The sequence below is a fragment of the Sinohyriopsis cumingii genome, unplaced genomic scaffold, assembly GCF_028554795.1.
Source record: "Sinohyriopsis cumingii isolate HCF-2022 unplaced genomic scaffold, ASM2855479v2 utg001414l, whole genome shotgun sequence".
NCBI lineage: Eukaryota > Metazoa > Mollusca > Bivalvia > Unionida > Unionidae > Sinohyriopsis > Sinohyriopsis cumingii.
This window is the reverse complement of record NW_028315997.1, coordinates 470,279-491,262: the sequence shown is the minus strand read 5'-3', so window position 1 is coordinate 491,262 and position 20,984 is coordinate 470,279. Positions and strand designations below refer to the sequence as shown.

Sequence of the window (20,984 nt, the reverse complement as noted above, 5' to 3'; positions counted from 1 at the left end):
AGTCCATTCCTTCCTCATGTAGTGCATTTCCCTTGCTCGGCTATCCCACTCGCATAAGAAACACATGTATTTTGTATATCCTTGCTGCAGTCCCATTAAAAGGGCAACTACCTTCAAATCACCACAGAGGTGCCAGCTGTACTTGTTATACTCAATGGAATTCAGTAGCTGCTTTAAGTTATCGTATGTCTCTTTCATGTGGACAGCATACGCTACTGGAATAGATGGAAGAATGTTTCCATTGTGCAAAAGCACAGCCTTGAGACTCAGTTTCGAAGAGTCCACAAATAGTCTCCATTCTTGTGGGTCATGAGTGATTTTTAAAGCATTCATGAGGCCCTCAATATCGGAACAGAATATCAAATTACTTCCTTTCTGAAGAAAGGCTCCAATTGCTGGTGGCGCTTTCGATATGCAGTAATTGTGACATCTTCTTCTAGAAGATTCCATTGTTGGAGTCTTGATCCTAGCAATTCTGCCTTGTTCTTTGATAAGTCCAAATCACGAATCAGGTCATTTAGTTCTTCCTGTGTTATTCTGTGTGGGGTTGATGATGCACCACAGTGAAAATCTGGATCACTGCATGCTGATGGACCAGGAGAAGAACAGGTCGACTCACCTTTGTCTTCGTCAGATGAATCAAGAGAATATTCTGCTGGAGGTTCTGGAATAGGAAGTCCCTCACCATGTGGAACTGGTCTCAATGCAGACGGAATGTTTGGGTAGACTATTCTCGACTTCTTTCGCTTCGTTATTCCGCCGGAAAGAGGAGGAACCAAGCAGAAGTAACAGTCATTTAGGTGGTTGCTTGGCTCTCTCCACACCACTGGGACTGCAAACGGCATTGATGACCTTTTGCAATTCAACCACTGTGAAAGCTGTGTTGTACATGTAGCACAGCATATATGCGGAGCCCAAGGCTTGTCTTGGTCACCAACCTTGCATCCGAAGTAAAGATGATATGCCTTCTTCACTTGAGAATTGATACTTTTCTTCTGGTTGGCAAATGTCACTTCCCCACAAATATAGCAAAAATTGTCCGCGGTATTAACACACTTTCGAGGCATTACTGTTCTTTATTGTACGTAAATGGATAAAATAATAAGTTTTATGTAACAGTAGCTTGAACTGTCTCGCACAACGTCTAAAATATTTTAAATGCTGAACCTATCTGATTGGGCTTTATATAGTACACTGCTTACGTCAGCTTCAGCAGCCGCCTGGCATTAGTATAATAGGCCTACACATGTATAGTACACTGCTGACGTCAACTTACTTCAGCAGCCGCATGGCATTAGTATTGCATTGCATCAGAAAATGATGCAATCAACTGTGGATGATGTGAGCATGATGGTATTATGCAATGTTACATCATTATTCCGTATGTTGCTGCAGTCCTACTGGAGAAATTTACACAGTGAAACATAGAAAATGAGGTATATGAATATCTTCAAAACGAGAGCCAATACAAATTTTTCACGGTTATATTCGTGTTCGGCACACCAAAATACTACAGATTAGGGCCTTTTCAAGTCAGTAATGATTTCACTGTTGACCAGTGTTATATAAGGTAAGTGTCTTTGAGTTTTGATTTTAAAATAAGAAGCTACACTCACGCACTCATATACACGTACTATAGGGGTAAAATGGGTTTTTTTTGTTGATTTTTGAGTTATTGGCAAATTGAAAGGCTATCTCTTTTCGAGAGACGTGGGTGGCCCTGAAAAGGGCCCTTTTTTTGGTGTAGGGGTGAGTTTAAGCAATCAATTTTAACTGCCTTAAGCCTTTGCCACGGCCAAGGCCTACTTCTGGACTGCGTACTGTTGATGATGTTGATTGGGTTGAAATCACTAAGGGTGGTACGGTAGGCTTAGTCACAGGGTTGACGTGTTTAGCTCGGGAAGGTCGTATTCTCTTCGGTCGTAATAAAGAAGTCTGATACATTTGTTTCAGACTTCTTAACTCCGCTAAAATGTCCAACAGTACCGTGACCGTTTGATTTTCACCCTCTTGTTTCTTTGCTGCTACTTCTTCTTCTTGTTGTTTTTTTTCTTACCTCTTCTTCTTGCTGCTGTTGCTGTAGGAGAAAAGTTTGTTCCTCTTCCTTTTGTCGTTGTATAAATTTCTCCAATTCTTCTTTCTGTCTCTGTCTAAAATTCTCCAATTGCGGTAATGAAGGTGACGAAGGTTCCGGAACAAATTCTTGCGAGGTAAGAAAATCCACAAAAACCCAATTTACCTCTTCTGAAAGTAAGTCCGGGTTCCCTTGGGCGGTCTCCACTGCTGGTGCACCCCAATGAATTGTTTTCTGAGTTTCCGTCATGTTGAATCACTGTCGCATAGATTGACTGCACACAGGCGCTAGCGAATCTATATAGACCATGTGACGTCACAGACTGTTCTCTTTGGATTGGATGCGGACTGACTGAATTTTGTAACGCGTGTTCGGATTGGTGAATGAACTCAATCCGTTTCAATCCTTCCTCTACCTATAAATAAGCGCAGTTCACTGCATTGATTCACCTGTTCTCGTCGCCTCAAGATGTGGACCACAGTTGAATCATCCACCCTTGTGTCTTCAATGATGTTTAGGACGGACATGCTAATGTATGTCCGATCCAAGTGGACCGTTGTCCACAGGACAGACACCAGTCTGTGGATACGTAGGATCTATGTAGAAAGACAAGGATGCCTCAAAAGAGTGCTGATTTACGGTCCTACAGTGAGGCGCAGCCTAAGAACAAGAAGACCAATGCGGTGCCCTTTATGTTAATGGATACATTAACATAAACCCAAAGGCCCTTTTCAGGGCCACTCATAGGTCTCGAAACGAGAATGACTTTCCATTGCCTACCCCATTTTTTAAATTTTTTTTTTTAAAAAAAAAATCCCATGTTCAATTTCCCTTGACGCTATACAGTCCTACCCTGTTTAAGTTCCTTTGACACTATACAGTCCCATACTCCCATGTTCAATTCCTCTTGAGGCTAAACAGTCCCACGATTTTTAGTCCATGTTAAATTTCCCTTGAGGCTAAACAGTCCCACGATTTTTCTCCATGTTAAATTTCCATTGAGGCTAAACCGTCCCAGGGGGGTCTGTAATGCTAATTCCCATTGAGGCTGAATCGTCCCCCTTCACTACTTGTATAGGTCTATAGTCTGTGTGCACAGATAATGTTTTCTGTCATAGTTCATTTCACACAGCATTGAGAATTTTGTCCTATCTGTAGCACAGTAAATTTTCGGGTCAGCGTCATAATTGTTGCAAACAGTATATTTTTCACACGAAGTATCTAAAACTAGTTAGGTAGCTTTAGCTACATTTAATGACGCTGACCTGAAAATGTACCGAGCAATGCGTGGAACAAACTAGCAGAATCTCAAAAAGCTTGACATCATATGCATGTGTATCTCTGTCTCTCTCAAAATGGTTTTGTATGGTGTGTTCTCAAAGATGGATTGACATAAGTTACTATGTTTTTTGTTCTATATTTGTTATTGTTTGATTTTAAAAGAACTACATCAGGCACAGCAGAAGACAACAAGGGTTTCTATTTTAAAAAGTATTTCTGAACACGTGGACACCTTGACTGAGATGAGTGGTCTGAGATAAGACAAGTAAGGTTAGCAAAACAACTATATTTTCCTGCTGCATGGGTGAGAAAAACAAATAATAGCTGTTTGAAACTTTTATTATGTATTCCCAACCACAAGAACAACATAAAAGAATTTATAAAACATTAATAATTTTCAACAATGGTAACATCAATTGAGCGGTTCAAATACAAATATTGAAAATAAAGTTTTACACATGTTCATCTCATGAAGACGTTTGATGAGTTTCACTAAAACCCGATACAATAGATGACAGCTGATAACATGAAAAAGAAACAGTGGGTCAATATTTGAAGGGCAAATAGCTCTGGTCAATTTCACGTGGACATCATATAACAGAGCAAAATCAAGACCCATTTATTGATGTGATTGAAATGTACATAAAAGTTTGGGGTTAACAAAAGAATTACTATATACCATGATGAAAGGAGGGGAAAAAAACCTAATACTGAGTAGACTACCTGCAGTTTAAGGAGCAGAGCAGTGAGACCCATTAACTATGTCATCATGTCCAGTAGGAACTGACACGCAGTCACTCTAGAATTATTACTGGAAGACAATAATAAATAAAAGGAAAACAAACTGTCCAATATACGGAAATATTCTGAACTGGAACAGCTATCAAATCTATTACATCAAAGAAATGAAAAGATTTCCGACTCTCTATTAAGTTTTTTGTCGATTAATACCACAACTGTTGTGTCAGTTAACAATCATGAAAATAAATGAAAAAAAGACATTAAGTGTAAGTGTTTTAGATTTTCAGTGCATCATTAAAAATTTTTCAGTCATATCACTATAATATCTGCAGTGGGACATTTTGTAGTGACATCAAGCACTGGGGCATGATGCCGCAGATATGTAGCATCATGCCCCACCCAGTCACATTATCTTGTCACCAGGCCGATCAGTCCTAACACTAACCTCTTAATACTAAGCGCCAAGCGAGGCAGCTGCTAGTACCATTTTTATAAGTCTCTGATATGACTTGGTCAAATGTCATTCATTCTTACCAGCATGTACAATACCAGTGCATTGTCTATTTACTGCAATGTATTGATTAGGGCTGAAAGCAGCCACAGGTTTTGTAGATACAAACAATGGAAGCAGACAGTGCTGTTTTACACAAGAACAAATTTCACTGACTGGAGGATAGGGTTTTCCCCCAAGGAATCTGCTGTTTTGAACCAGTCAATTGATTCCTTGAAACCATTTTATGTGTGACTATGATGGCTTTTCCACAGAATGCATCTGGATGGATTGTTTTCTTATAAAGCCTGTGCAAGATGAAGAAAAGTTGAATAAAATGTTATATTAAAAAAAGGCTTAAAACTAAACCTGACTTTAACATGGAATATGATAAATAAAGAAATGGAACTTCAAAGATTCTTGGCTGCAGAAGTTTCTGTGGTACGATGCCAACAAAGATCAAACAACTGCAGCTTGTAATGCATGTAAGAGATGGCCCTGATATCAACAAAAACCAGTGGATTGTTTGCAGGACAGGTTATCACAAGGAAAGATGCACTGTTTACAAATCAAAAAGTCCAAAGCACAATACATGTCAATTAAAATGTTTCAGTGAAAAAGTCAAATCTGATAAAGATGTTGTGGGTGATTTTTAGATTGAGTGATCAATAAATACAATGTGAGCCAAATGGAGTTTTACAAGAATCTGTTTTATTAATTAAAAAAATGCACAACTGAATTTACAGTTAAGTAGGGTTTTCAGTAAAAATAGGAAAATAGTGAAGTAGTACAAGTTTTCCTTATTCAAAACTCGTGATGACAGCCATAACCCAAGGACCCAAAATAAATATTTTTAGTTCACACTTTTATGTAACACATATATATATATATATAATACATAATACATCGATATTGTATTGTTTCAAAATTAATAATTCACATTTTTACATTCTATTCAAAAAAGTTGATATGGAGGAAACAAAGAGCTGATTAGTTCTTTAAGAAAAAAAAATACTTTTGTACTTATACTCAAAAATGCAACCAATAAAACTTTGTGTCACAGAAAACTCCAAATATATAATACAATAAAATTCTAATGCATTTATGGTGCCCAGAAGAAGCAAATTAATTGGGCTAATTTTGAACAGTTACAGACTTGTTTACCCATACATTTTCTTGTCAGTATTTTAAGCAGTGTCTGTCAGTATTTTCATTCAGTGTTTCTAGCATCTTAGCACATATCACCTATGAAACAGGGCACAAACTGTAGACACTATAAATACACTATAATTACCATTATGTAGTACTGCACGACCTACTGATGATACACTATTTTGTTGTTGTTGTTGTAGGGTTTAACGCCATTTTTCAGCACACGATAGGCTATACATGGCGGCCAGTATATAGGGTGGAGGAAGAACCCGGGAAAACCCAGGAAAGAACCACCGACCCACGAGAAGCTACTGGCAAGCTTTCTCACATACACACATTGGCTGAATCCGAGACTCAAACCCACGCAGACACAGGTGAGATGTCAGTGATCCATAACGGAGAGCGCTTTAGATCACTCGGCACCCCACACTATTCTGTAAATAACTCCTAGTTTGTAAAGACACTGATATTCAGGCACCTCTGTGTTCTAAGCAAAATCTGCAGATATTGACCATTGACTTAAACATGTCTATATTACAGTGATAAAAACCCACAAAGGAATACCTCCACACACCCAAATTCATGCTGTTATTTACCTCTGTTACTTTCTCTAGAAAATCTGTTTTCTCAGCTTCATACATATCCGTAACATTTAAAATAAAGCCAAATCTCTACATTTTACATGGTTAAGGAAGACTTAATACAAAACATTATGACATAAATTGTTACCACCACCCATCCTCTCAGAAAATAATAAGTTCATCTAGATATGTGAAGGCAATCTTATTTATTTCATAAAATCTGATATCAGCTTTGTTAACATTTACAGTAATGGACTGCTTCTAAATACCTTGTTCAATTTTGGAATCTGGGAACATATTTGTCATTGCTTCTGTAAACTTGTCAGCTGTGCTCAATGACAAATTCATATTTATGATAAACTCACAGAGAATCGCCTCAGCCCGTGTTATTTGCTTTTGAAATATGTGTTGATCACTGACTTCCTTTCCCTTCATCATTGACAAAACATTTATATTTCCCTTCACTAATGATTCCAATTTTGCATGATTTTCTGATTCCACATGCCATGAACAGTCATTCCATCCACCATGTGCACAGGAAAAGTCTAAGTTCTCTTTCAGACGATGGTTTAAGGCATGGCTCAGAGTATTATAGACTGGTAGAAAATGCTGCTTTCTATTTTTAGACTTTCTATTTTCATGCTAAAACTTTCTTATCATCGACAATTTTCTTTGTTTAAACAACCGGATGTGGAGAATGTTAAAATCAATGATGTGGCACAGACTGCAGACACAGACGCGGATTGAAGAGATGATACAACAAAACAAAATGGAATAAAAACCACTTACAAATTAATTCAAAAATATTAATAATAAATGCATCCTCAAATCGTATTTTCCAATCAATGACCATACCAAGGGACTTTATTCTGTACAAATACGGTAAAATATGAAGGGTAAACAGGTCTGCAGTTATTTCAGATTTTGCAATAAATGCTTCAAGAAACATACAAATTATCTCCATTTTCATTCTATCAGGAACATGTCTGCACAATTAATAGTTCAAAATAAAGTCTTTGTTAGTGAATTTCACAGGACAACCAGGACAGCAGAATACCTACAATGACAGAACAGTTTCAACAGTTATAATGTTACTGCAAAAGGAAAAGTATATACATGTTACCCATGCTGCATTTAAAAAAAATATAATAGCTTATTATTTATACTAATTCTAGCATAGTGATGGAAAAATTGATCAAATCTAAATTTCAGATTTTACCTTCACTGGTCAACTGTAAAAGCAGTAGTTACAAACATGGTTCCCATGCTTTTCAAAAGATAAATGTTCAGGTCATTTCCATGATGAAATTACTTTGTTCAAGATTCACATATGACCATTACTGAATGGAATTAAAGAACATTTTGGATTATAAAACATGCATTTTCTAAATCTAAAGCTGTTTATCATTCAAGACTCTCCAAAATAGTCAGAAAAGATGAGCATGTGCAAAACCATGAAATGTATCACACAAAATAAAGTTTGACTATACTCATATAAATTGGCATGTAAAGTCATTTCATTGTACAGAATACAAATTCTAATTTTACCATGCTGACCTGCACTATGTTGTTATGTGGAAACAACATAATGAACATATGCATGTTATACAATGTAAACATTTCCTATCACAGTAGAAAAATAAAATAAAAGCTAAGTATTAGAATCTTTTCTTGAAATGAAAACAGTTTAACTTTAAATTTACCTGTGCCAAAAACCTAAACAAAATTTTTCAAATGACCTAAACTCATTAAGATGATCTAGTTTAACATCAATCATTTAAAACCATTTACAAAAAGGGTTGATTTAAATTTTCAAAAAAAAGCCTTCAAAATGATAACTGCTGCATAAACAAATGAATTTCTTTAAAATCAAATTGTCTTCTTGTAATTGATAAACCAGTCCCCAAACCTGTACTGATACAGGGGCTCGTTTTGTTTTTGAATATATAATAAAAGGGATGACAATTTCCCATTTCTCCTGTGTTCTATTTAAGATGTGAAACCAATGCTTCAAGCTACATATCACTGTGTAATAGTTTCACACCAAAGTTCAGCTAAGCAATTCAAAATTTTGGACAACAAAATTTGGCTTAAAATGAAAAGCAGTCCGTTTTCTAATCCAAATTTCCTATGAATATACAAATCCTATTTTTTACATTTGGTTTCCTAGGTTCAGGTGTGAGGTCCGAGCAATTGCATAAAAAAAAATTAGGAATTTGCTGCCACTGTGTGGTAGCGGCATATGGTAGTCACTTACCAGCAGGCCTAGCAAATTTAAACTATGTTATATAATCGATAGGAAAATTATTTATTTTCTTAAAAATGGCAAATATGGCAAGTATTATAATCATTATGTCTTTAATCCGTGGACAGAGTAGACAAAACTACACCATAGATGAAACATGACCCGGTAGTTGCCATTTGTGTTACTAGTCAGATGAATTCAGCCATTTGTGTTACTTGTCAGATGACTTCACAACTCCAACAACGATATCAGAAGTCCAATAATCATCTGAGATCAACAACAAACTTCTTTTTAATGTTGTTGTACAAAAATTAAATAATATTAAATGAAAGACAGATACAGACAGAACATATAATTCTCAACATATTTAATTCAAGAACAATGACAAGAAACCCGTCAGTTTCGCAGCAATCAGGCCAGTCTTAAAAGTGAAAATTTTCATGAACTGCGCAGACAAAATGTCTTACTTTAGTCTTTGCAGTTTCCACTTCAGGAGATGAGTTGTCACCAGTGGTAATTTTAACAGCACGAAGAAGCTAAAAACATTCATGCATCGAAAGCATGGATCGAATGTGTACAGGAGAATGGTTGGGTTGATGAGAAGATGCTGCAGTGGATAAAAGTGTTTTATCTCAAGAACACACTTTAATACATTTTAAATTTGAGTGCGTTCACTGACATGTACTTTTTGAGTGATTTAAAAGTTGTCCCACAACCTAAAACTCATAAAAACAAACAGTTCACCAAAACATTATTTTAAAAATTAATTTAAGCTGTCCCAATGTATACTATAATTATGGTATATTCAATGTTTTTAAAAAGAATAAGAAAAGGAAATAAAACTATCATTTTAATAAAGTGAGATCCATCAGCATTAAAATAAAATTGTTGTTGATAGGTTTTTCACTAACCTGCCATGACAGAACTTTAAATCCACTTGCAGATTCGGCACAATGGTGGACACTGTCAGCCCAGGGGATATTCTCCCAAAACAAAATGCCAGTGTTCAGCTAAATAAAAACAAATTGTAATACATGAACATCTTGATCATTAATGGAGAAAAAAGATACATACATTGTCCATCCTATAGTTAAATCAATGTATGGCCACAATATTGAAGCCATGACTGATATCTGGATAGGTTGACAAAGGAATGTACAACTAATATTGTTTTATTATATATATTTATATTTATTCACCAAGGCTATTCAATAGTTCCTTTTCAATTTAATTGGAAAAGACAATTTACGCCACATTTAGAAAGTCTATTGAACTGGCCACCAAGTATATAATTTACGTAAAGCTATCTATATGGTTACCACATACCTGAACTGCGAAATATACTAACTGTTGCAAATGATTACATTTTACAGCAACATTTTTCCTTATCTTTGAGATCTCTTTTAATAATCATAATATCCAAGAGTTCTGTTTCTATCTCTAAATGTTTGCACAAAGACGTACAGTAATATTGCAGGACACACACTTTGAAGTTTAACAGGAAACATGATTATCATATCTATAATTAACATCTGTAAAAAAAAAACATGCATTAAAATGGCCAACTGATTTGATAGAACAGAGACCTCTGGTAAGACAATGCTGTTACACCTTGCTAATGAAAAAAAGGCAGGCTTAGTAAGTAGTTTTTTAGCATGATTATTTAAGTAATGTGATTATCCAAATTCTAAATGCTAAATTTGGACCTATCTTAGCTTTTGAACACTACATCTGGATGATCATGAAACTGGCTTAATTGCTTAAGCATGTTAGTCTTTCAGGTTTATGCAGGTAACTGTTTTTAAAACTTGCACAATGTTACAGTCCTTTATCTCCTCCAGAAACAGACATTTTAAAATAGATACTGAGTAAATATAATGAGTAACAAATCCAATCGATGATCTTTTTCTGTTCTTCACTCAAAACAAACAAATCTTTTTACGTTACATTCAAACTAGTTGGCAAAAAAACTGTATTAGAAGTTTGAAAGTGGATTTCTTACATAATGTCACCTGTTTACTGTTTATTTCCTGCAGTGTTTTGTGTACATCTGCACAGTATCATCGACTGTCTTAACTTTGCACCAGTCCTTGATTTGTTACCCATTTCTCTCGCAACCTCACATCCCTGTTTCAAAATCATTATGTCACCAACTGAATCAACACCTTTTTTGATATTGATAGTAAGTGCTGATTAGGAAATATTTGACAAAATAAAATATAAATATGTACCACGATTACAATAATAGAAAACAAAATGGAAATGTCCAGTTTAACTAATGCCATATTTGCAAAAAGTTTGTTGCTCTGAAGCGAGTGTTGGCTGTTTAAGTCAGGGCATATGGTTGTGTTGGTTTTCTTTATCTTTTTCTTTGAGGAAAGCCATGACGGATATTGTTTTGATGGCAAAGGCAAAGCAAAACTTGGTTACTATAATATACACTTTTTATACCATGTTATAGTATTCTTGCACCATCCCATTTGTTTCTACCACCTTTTAATATTAAAAGGCATCAAGAATATAAAAAATGCACTGAACGTAGTCATTTCTTTCTTTGATTTATAATTTTTAATCTGATCGTTACTAAAGGTTCCCAAACAGTCAACTTATTGGCATTTTCAATCACCGCTCTGGTGGCCTAGTGGTTATAGCATCCGTCTCGGCTGCAGGACGTCATGGGTTTGATTCCCGGCCGAGTCATACCAAAGACTTAAAAAATGGTACAAACAGTTGCCTCGCTTGGCGCTCAGCATTAAGAGGTTAGTGTTAGGACTGGTCGGCCTGGTGTCAGGATAATGTGACTGGGTGGGATATCATGCTACATGTCTGCGGCATGATGCCCCAGTGCTAGACATCACTATAAACTGTCACACTGCAGACATCTTAGCAATATGACTGAAAAATTGTTAAAGCTACGTTAAAAATCCAAATCACACGCATTTTGATTTTGAATCTCTAGCAACATGGTCACCATATCTCCTTAGGCCAGTCAATGTTCAAGCAATGTATGTGATGTAGTTCATCCTCTTTGAAATCAAAAAATTCCGTAAATTTTTGTTGTTGTTGTTGTTGTTGTGGGGTTTAACGCCATTTTTCAGCACACGATAGGCTATACATGGCGGCCAGTATTAATGGTGGAGGAAGAACCCGGAAAACCCCGGAAAGAACCACCGACCCACGAGAAGCTACTGGCAAGCTTTCTCACATGCCCACATTGGCTGAATCTTAGACTCGAACCGCCGCAGACAGAGGTGAGATGGTAGTGATCCGTAACGAAGATCGCTTTAGACCACTCGGCCACTCGGGGCCCCCCGTAAATTTTTGATTTACATCTCTTTGAACAAATGTATACAAGAGTTCTTCCTATTTATGTGTTCAATTTGTTTTAGAAATATTAAAACTAGAAATTGCAAATATTGGATATAGACACAGCTTTGAAATAGACTATTCTAGAAATAAGAAATGGACACCGAGCAGTCTGTTTATTTACATCAGAAGCTCCTGTTTGCATTGAAATACCAATAATCAGACAGTGTTAGGGATCCCTTGGTGTCAATCAGGTTAGAAATTATAAAACATTGAATGAAATGACAAACTTTTGTGAATTTTTTATATTCTTGATGCCTTTTGTTTTTAAAATTGGTAGAGGTTACAAACAAATGGGTAAAGATGCTAACAGGTACACAGGTATTCACCCATTGATAATAACCTAGGTAAAATAATGTACAACCGGGTACCCATTAAAAAAAATACGTTTTCCAAGTTCAAATCGAGACACAGAAAAATGATTTAAGTTTGAAGATTGTGTTGTGTGCTCATTTATTCATCATCAAAGGGGCTCGTATGGTTCCTTACAATTTACTTATCATACATGTACTATATAACAATACAAGGGAGGACACTTCTCTCCTTTCTCATGCGACCTATTTAAGAATCAACGCTGATATTTCAGATTGTGTGCCACTTTTCTCACGACCTAAATGCACCTGTTTTGAGTTCCAGATGACATCAACTCGTCAATACCTCTCGTCAACAGCAACAGTATGTACTGATTTGATGAAATAAGATTAAAATATGTACTACAATTCAAATAAAAGAAAGCGCAATAGAAATGCCCAGTTTAACTAAATGCCATTATTGCCTCAAGTTTGTGGCCCTGGAGTGAGTGTTAGCTGTTCAAGTCAGGGACGCTGCTCAGGAAACCTAAGTCAGACTTTTTTGTCACGGCAAATGTAACACAAAAATGCGGTTACCATAACATACACTTCTTATTTCATGTTAGGAAAAATTTAACAAACTATACAGAATGAAATTTTTCAATGAAATGTTTAAAATTAAGGGTAAAATAATGTTATTTTATAAAACTGAGAAAAAAAATTCAAATAAAAATTCACATGTGTAAATGTGTAATTTTTGCGTGATTTTTTTATATGAAACAGTTCCAAGAAAACAGACGGGTTTCTCGTATCGAAACAACTTGTCAGATTCATTCTATTTTTATACTACATACATAATGAACCAGTCTAGATTGAAAATAAATGGTGCCAGACATTAATAATAATAATAATCTAATCTTTAGAAGCTCTAAGTGCTTTACAACATTAGACAACACCTATAAGATAAAAAACATATAATAATATTATTACAAAAACAAATACCATGAAATTAAAAAAAAATTAAAAAATAAAAAACATGCTGAGAATATTTCAGGTAGGAAACATTATTAGGACTTTAAGTTTGTTCTTGCAGTTGAAATAAGTGAGTTTTGAGAGCTCTCTTGAATGTGATCACTGTCTTTGTGTCTAACTTCAGTGGGCAATTCATTCCACATTGCTGGGCCCTGGTATGCAAAAGAACTATGTCCATATGACTTTGTTTTCATAGTGGGAATAATGAGTATATGATTATCAGAAGAGGAGCATAAGTATCTTGCTGGTGTGTACACATGGGTGAGATCGGATAGGTATGTTGGACTAGAGTCAGACAGTGAAACATAGCACAGAGAACAAATTTTGTGTTTGATTCTGGATCGAATGGATAGCCAATGTAGGGTACAGAGCTGCGGGGAGGTGTGCTCTGATCGTGGTACTCTAAGTATGATCCGAGCAGCTGTGTTTTGAACTTTTTGAAGTTTCTGGAGTAGATATTGAGATGAACCAGACAGAATTGAGTTACAATAGTCCAGTCTTGAAAGTACTAATGAACACACAAGTGTTTTAGTGGCAATAAAATAAACCCCCAAACTGGGATGAATAGATGTGACTGATGGATGTTATACGACTGAAAAATGTTAGGAGAGGGATTTTGTTAAACTTAAAAACATGTTGCTCTGGACTGCCGTTGAGGGACGAACCATGGCAGGTCGAGTATAATACAACAATCATCATTTGGACTTTACAACTATTCATGAAAGTTACTGTAGACATGTAGACTAGTTAAAGTGAGTGTTACGCATAAATAATCTATCAATTTCTTTTGTCTCTACTATTGTACTGCGGTATTTACAGTATGTTTTCAGGCAGCAACAAATAATTACTTTTTTTGTCACCCAAAGACATTAAAAATTCTTCAATTAGGTGTCTGAAAACATACAGGGGAAGATAAATTTGTGGGCCCCCCATCCATAACGAAATTACCGTTAGCTCACATGACGACATGCTGCCATAAAGAAAAATAAATATTTTGTCCAATACCATGGAAAGGATAATGAATGAAAAACAGGTGTGTGTGTGTGTGTGATTTGGATTTTTAACGTAGCTTTCAAAAAAATTAAGTCATATCATTATGATGTCTGCAGTGTGACAGTTTAATAGCAATGTCTAGCAATGGGGCATCATGCCGCTGACAGGTAGCATGATGTCCCAACCAGTCACATTATCCTGACACCAGGCCGACCAATCCTAACACTAACCTCTTAATGCTGAGTGCCAAGCGAGGCAGCTGTTAGCATAAGATGTTGAAAAAATTATAGTGGAGCAAGATCCGAAAATTACAAAGCATATAAATGTTATATTTGGCCCCCCCACCCCCGAAACGGTGTCCCAAGACAAACTGTAAATGCAGTGTAACTACTAATCAAAATGAATTTAGACGATTTGAGACGAAACTTTTAACCGCCGATCCAGGTAAGTAGCAGACCCACTTATAACATGGGGTCAGTTGTAGAGCCCATTTTATTTTACTAGAAAGTACCAAAAATCTGACCCGTATTTGTTGAACAGAGGAAATCGTGATCAAAGTTGGTAATTGAAACCTGTTGGAATTGTTATCGATCTCTCAGTGGTTGGGCATCTTGACTATAAAGGTCATTTTTACATAAAAGCAAATAACTTAATTAGACAAAGCACTTTATTGACAGTTATTGCCAACAAGATTTTAAAATGAGTATTCAGCCATTAAACATACCAGCTAGCCCTACCCCCTTAGAGGCTTTCACAGTGTCAAGCAAGGGTGGCATCATTTCATATAGTTATGGAGGTCCCTCAATAAATTACACCCTTGCCTATAGTGCAGTCTGTTTTTGGACCTGTGGTGCACGAGTTATCAAGGGAGTGGTGTATATTGCTCTTTTTATGCTCAGATTATGCTTTTTTGCTGCTTATATTAGTAATAATTATGCTTATACCTTTATAGGGGGTTAGCACATGTGAACCTACAACAAAGCAGTTCAGGTTAACATTTAATACAATTTTCATTGATTGGGTACCCAGGTAACTGATTGTTTGGACTGACAGGTACCTGGTAGAAATTTCCCAAAATTTTGACATCTCTACATATGGGCGGATATGCAAATAGTTTCGGAATAATTAATCTAATTGAAAACCATACATAATGAAATCTTTCATTTAAATATTTTAATCTAAGGGGAAAACAACTCTGTTGTAACATAAAAAAAATCTGTAAAAAACTTCACTAAGTATTGTATTGTAATTTTTTGGGGATAATTTTTGTAATTATTACTTATAAGTGTATTATTGCAGATAATATGTGTTTGAAAGAAATAAAATATATTAAAGATGCAAATATTAATAATACAGGGTCATCAAAAACGATCCATTTATATACCCTGGACTAAATGTTGCATCTTATGTCATGTGGCATGTATTTGGCGAATGGAGAACTTACCAATGGAGAACTTGCTTAGGGAAAACTAGCCCTAGGTTGGTTGGTGAATTCACTCCAGGCTGACTGAAGAGAGAAAGAGAGATAGAGTTAGAGAGCTTCTCTGGAGAAGTGAGAGATCTTACTTGTATACTGATTAAGACTGTAAAATTTATACTTTAAGTGTTCACAAAGAAATCAATCAGTTATCATTAATAATATCAATTCTCAAAGAAGATGAAATTGTCGATAAATACTGGCATAGTTATCACCAATTTGCTTCATGTACCAGTTGCATAAGCTCCAGCAGGTGAAGCTTAAAACGTAGGTAACATTGCATGTAGAAATAAAAAAGCGCTGGATTTTACACCTCAAAAGCATCTTACATAGTTGATTGAGGGGGTAGGGGTGCTGATGCACATCTGTGAAGTTAGTGGACAAACAGATGGAGTGATGCCTTCAGATACTCATATTTAAGTTATTCTAAGCCAGGTTTGTTTCTATAAAAAAGGGTATTTGGTGATATAATTTCGTTATTACTAAAAATATGAGGCAAATATTAAATTCCAATGAAAATAATTGGGATCATTTAAATAATAAGTTAAATAGACAGTTACAATGTTTTTTTGGGATGGAGACAAAGCTTATGAGGTAAATTATCAGATATATGCTGAAATAAATGAGGCTGTACTTAAGTTGTTACTATCCAGGATACCACAAAGATTATTATGTTATCTTGTTTTTGGTAAGTTTCAAACAAACAAGTCTGATATAATGATATAACACCACACAATGGTGACATTACTATAGTACAAGTCACATGGGTCATGTATGCACATTTACCCATTTTTAATTAAATATAAATTCTTTTAAAATTTAACACTAATTTTATTTAACCAAAGTCTATTCAATTCTAATTACTGAATGCTCTGCACCTTAACTGTCTCCATGAATCTCCCAGACAAATAGCTATCGCTATGGACTTTTACAATTGTGGCCATGTACTGAACTTGGGTCAAAATAAGAGCATGTCCAGTGTAATCATCACAATTGAGGGTAGTACGAATTTGTTTGTCAATATGTGTAGCTTTCATTGTGACATCATAGTGTGCACCATTCAATCCAGATTATACTGGATCACACCTTTAGGTTCATTTTGTCAAAATATATATGTACTTTAATATTGATTTTGCTGCTGGGACCTCTTGGGGCATCGTAATAATGTCCTTCCAAAGGACTATGGATGTATAAGAATCTAAATGAAGTGAATACTTGCTACTCAAAGGTATGTAGAATCAAAGTATAAAAAATGGCACCAATTACTGAAATAGTTGGTGCTGAATGCCTACATGTCCAATGTGACTTGTACTATATAAACACAATCAACAACAGCAAAAAGTTATTCTGCAATGACCGGCAATAATAGTCCAACATACACAGGGCATAAGTAAACACTTGCTATAGAAATGAACAGGTGTGTGTGTGTGTGGGGGGTATATCTGAATTTAAGCATGATTAAAGGAGACCAGAAACCAATGGAAATATAGAATAATAATAAAAGTACTATAGCAGAAAACCTTATTCTGAAGTATCATCTGCGACCGTAATGCCAATATTTAAATATTGGCCTATCTTCTAGGAGCTGAATTTCCGTGACCTCGTATGCAAAATTTCCGCGCCTATTCGGTTACTTTCGGGATGTGACGTCATAGTAGCGACTCCAGCAGCCCAAGTGGGAGTTGCCAGAGTAAAAGACAATACCGTTTTGCGTTGCTTACGGGTGTAATGGAACATTAAGAAAAGCCTGTGGACATATTTTTTTTTTCTTTTCCGAAAGATAAAGGCATCATGAAAGAATAGGTGCATTATTACAAACGAGTCGATTTCAAAGCAACACCATACAGCACTATGTGCTCGTTACATTTCTCAAAGGAATGTTACGAGAGGGATCATGACAAAATAGCAGCTCAAAGATACATAAATGCAAGGCCTAGACTAAAAGTTGGCGCTGTTCCAGACATACCTTTGGACACTTTAAATCCTGGGAAAAGAGTTAAACGTGTGAGTTTCGAAAATAGGCAGAAGGACGAGTAAGTGACCACAAAATACAACAATCAATCCACGTATCTTTTATCTAAAACAGCAGTGCTAAAAACAAATCTGATAGCCCGACACCCTGGGCCCCTTCTGGTTTTAGTTCCGGCGCATCCTGTATTCAAAGTGAGGTGCCCGTCAGGCTTGTCGAAACAAAAATTGTTTGCCTGAGGAAACTTTGATCGTGCTGGTGAAATGAGTAAATGTATTTTCAAGATGTTGACATACATGCCTTAACACGGCACAATCTAAATCAAATCACCACTGTCCTAGGTGAAATTTAGATTTGATTTTAATCAAATGGAAGCTTTGCTAAAAATAAGATTCTAAACCTGTCGTGTTTCGAGAAAACACAATTTTCAGTAATCTTATAAAAAATAATTTTAAAAAAAATGCATTGTATACATGTAGTTTGCATAAACGGTAATCTGTATTAATTGGAACTGATATAAAACTATTCCTTGGGCAGTTTAAAAAGCAGCGATTAAAAAAAAAAGGTCAAAGTTTCACATTAACTGTCTGACAATAGAACGGGGGGGGGAGCTATTGACCCCCCCCCTTGCCCCAATGTGCGACCGCCCATTTGACGTGCCTTTTCTCGCTGTGATACGCCTTATTATTCCCCCATGACAAGCCCCTTTTGCATATTCTGGTGAGTTCTGGCTAAATTGCAAAATAGCTAAAGTTTTGATTTAAGTACGCAAACAATACAGCCGGTGTGACTAATGAACATACTCCTTATCCTTGCATTGATCTTGTGATCGGACATACTTCAAAGAAACCATGTTCAACAGTGTGTGTATGTGTAAGCATCAGCAATCAGCAATACCAAATAAACGATGCCTATTTTGTTGTTACTTACGATGCCATGGACTTCATTTTAACAGTTCAAATTTGCAGTCACAAGTTACCGTACATGTGGCAACTGTTTTTCTCAGTTTTATGCCCCACCTTTTTTCCTTAGGTTTAAGTCTTAATGCATGTAACACTGTTTGCAGAATAAAATATTTAATCAGAATTAGTTCTTTAGGGCCACATATACTGCATGGTATATTTTGTTTTATTCCTTGCAATTTAATCATGGTAATTAAACTTTTCATATACGGTAGAGGAATGTCAGGTGTTAACTGGCAGAGTTTCTTTGGCGGAAATGGAGATGCGATTTTGTTTGCAGAGAAAATTTCAACGTGATCATTCATTTAAGCTAACTGGTGACAATTTTATTCTTTTAATTATTTTTTTAATATAGTACCGTTGCAGTTGTTTAAAAAATCTGAAATTTACTTGAATAATGTTTAATCTTCACGTTCTATTTACTGAAGAAGAAAAAAAGAAGAAAAAAACTGTTGTATGATATTAATTATTTCGTCCAGTGCCGGGTTTAGACACGTGTGCATGTGATTTGAATTTTTAACGTAGCTTTAACAGTTTTTCAGTCATATCGCTATGATGTCAGCAGTGTGGCAGTTTCGACTGTGGATTGCATACGTTATATTTAAAAATGGTTTGGGTTGGGTTTTTTTCTTCTGACAAATGAAAATTGACAGACATAATGTAATAATTGGGACTTCGCTGCGCAAAATTGAGAGATATTACGAGATCGGGATGTAAATGAGGAAATACCCCCCAAAATCGGGAGGTTTTTCTCCCGGCTTGAGAGTTGACAGGTATGAACTGTCCGGGCTTGTGGAATTTCATTCAGGACTTTAGTTTATTTAAGTCACCAGCCCGGGCCTGTGCCTAACAAATTTCTTTTAGCACTTACCAGTACAGTACATAAACTATTATATCAGACTGCAGGTTCAACTTTTGAATGTGCAACCCAAATGTGGTCTCCTGTCTGCCTCACTCGCCAATGTTTATGTTTGTATTCGAGGACTGGCTAGTATAGCGTCACGGTACCACGTGATCTGTCGTCTCATCAAAACTCGGAAAAACTCGCCAATTTACGGAATCGTAGTATCTTCCACGCAATATAATCACTACCCGCTTACGATATTTAATTTATAAACATTGCAGTCGAATTAAAATCTGTAGAGAATTACATACGTAAAAGGAAAATTTTGATTTCTAGTCTCCTTTAAGTCCTAAATGATGTATGTATGTGTATATGATATGTCTGCATGTGGCAGCTTATAGTGATGTCTAGCACTGGAGCATCATGCCTCAGACATGTAGCATGATGTATCTCGGTTATTCGGTAACTGAACAATTCAAGAGGCGATCATATAAAGCGGTATCCATCATTGGACGATACCTCTAAATTAGTATCTATGATCTTCGGGGCAACTTTTCCTGACACCTGGAATGATGATTTCTCCAAGGGACAGGTTCTCCATGGAGCTACTCCGGCATTTAAGAACATGACGCTGATATTTATGTTTTGGGCGTCAGGACTAGCACTAAAACAAAACCAACTTGTGCAGTGTCTTACATTGTAGGACTATTCATGGGGCGAGTAATCCCAAGGCGAGTTCTCGACTATTCCAGCAGCACGAACCATTTAAAGTTGAAACTCAGGTCAAAGCTAGGATTTGTTGTTGTTGTTGTTGTTGTTGTAGGGTTTAACGCCATTTTTCAGCACATGATAAGCTATACATGGCGGCCAGTATTAATGGTGGAGGAAGAACCCGGGAAATCCCCGGAAAGAACCACCGACCCTCGAGAAGCTACTGGCAAGCTTTCTCACATAACACATTGGCCGAATCCGAGACTCGAACCCACGCACACAGAGGTGAGATGGTAGTGATCGGTAACGGAAAACGCTTTAGACCACTCGGTCGCTCGGGGCCCCAGCTAGGATTTGAACTCAGCCTATCAATTATTGCTTCAAAATATAATACGTTCATACACCATGCTCCTGAATATGCGCTCTATTTGGTTAAATTCGAATGTCTTCTCTTGTCGTCGTCTAAGCCCCAGCAAGTAACAATATTTATCTGGTAAGTTACTATCTATCTTACACGGTAATACCTTCAAAGTCTACGATTGATCATAGTCGACAGACGCTTACAAAACATGACATTACAATGACCGGCCCCTAGCTGGAGAACCTGATAATAAATTTGATAAATAGCTTTTACATTAAATTTAAAAAATTATTTTTATCATTAATCCTTTTATGTGACTTATTTACATCAATTTGTACATACTAGTTGTCGTATTCAATGGATTTTTTTAGTTTAATTAAGCAAGGCTGATAATTGAGGATAATCGCCGTTTTCA

At 36.1% G+C, this 20,984-nt stretch overlaps 1 long non-coding RNA gene across 1 annotated transcript; it reads right to left on the bottom strand.

Annotated features, from left to right (window-relative positions):
- Positions 1 to 3,678: 3,678 nt before the first annotated feature.
- LOC149772520 (uncharacterized) lies at positions 3,679 to 20,739 on the bottom strand. Its single transcript, XR_016417686.1, has 4 exons — positions 20,611 to 20,739; positions 15,690 to 15,752; positions 9,476 to 9,574; positions 3,679 to 7,376 (listed from the first exon to the last, which is right to left on the bottom strand). It is a non-coding gene; the product is annotated as an uncharacterized LOC149772520 (long non-coding RNA).
- Between the last annotated feature and the right edge of the window lie 245 nt (positions 20,740 to 20,984).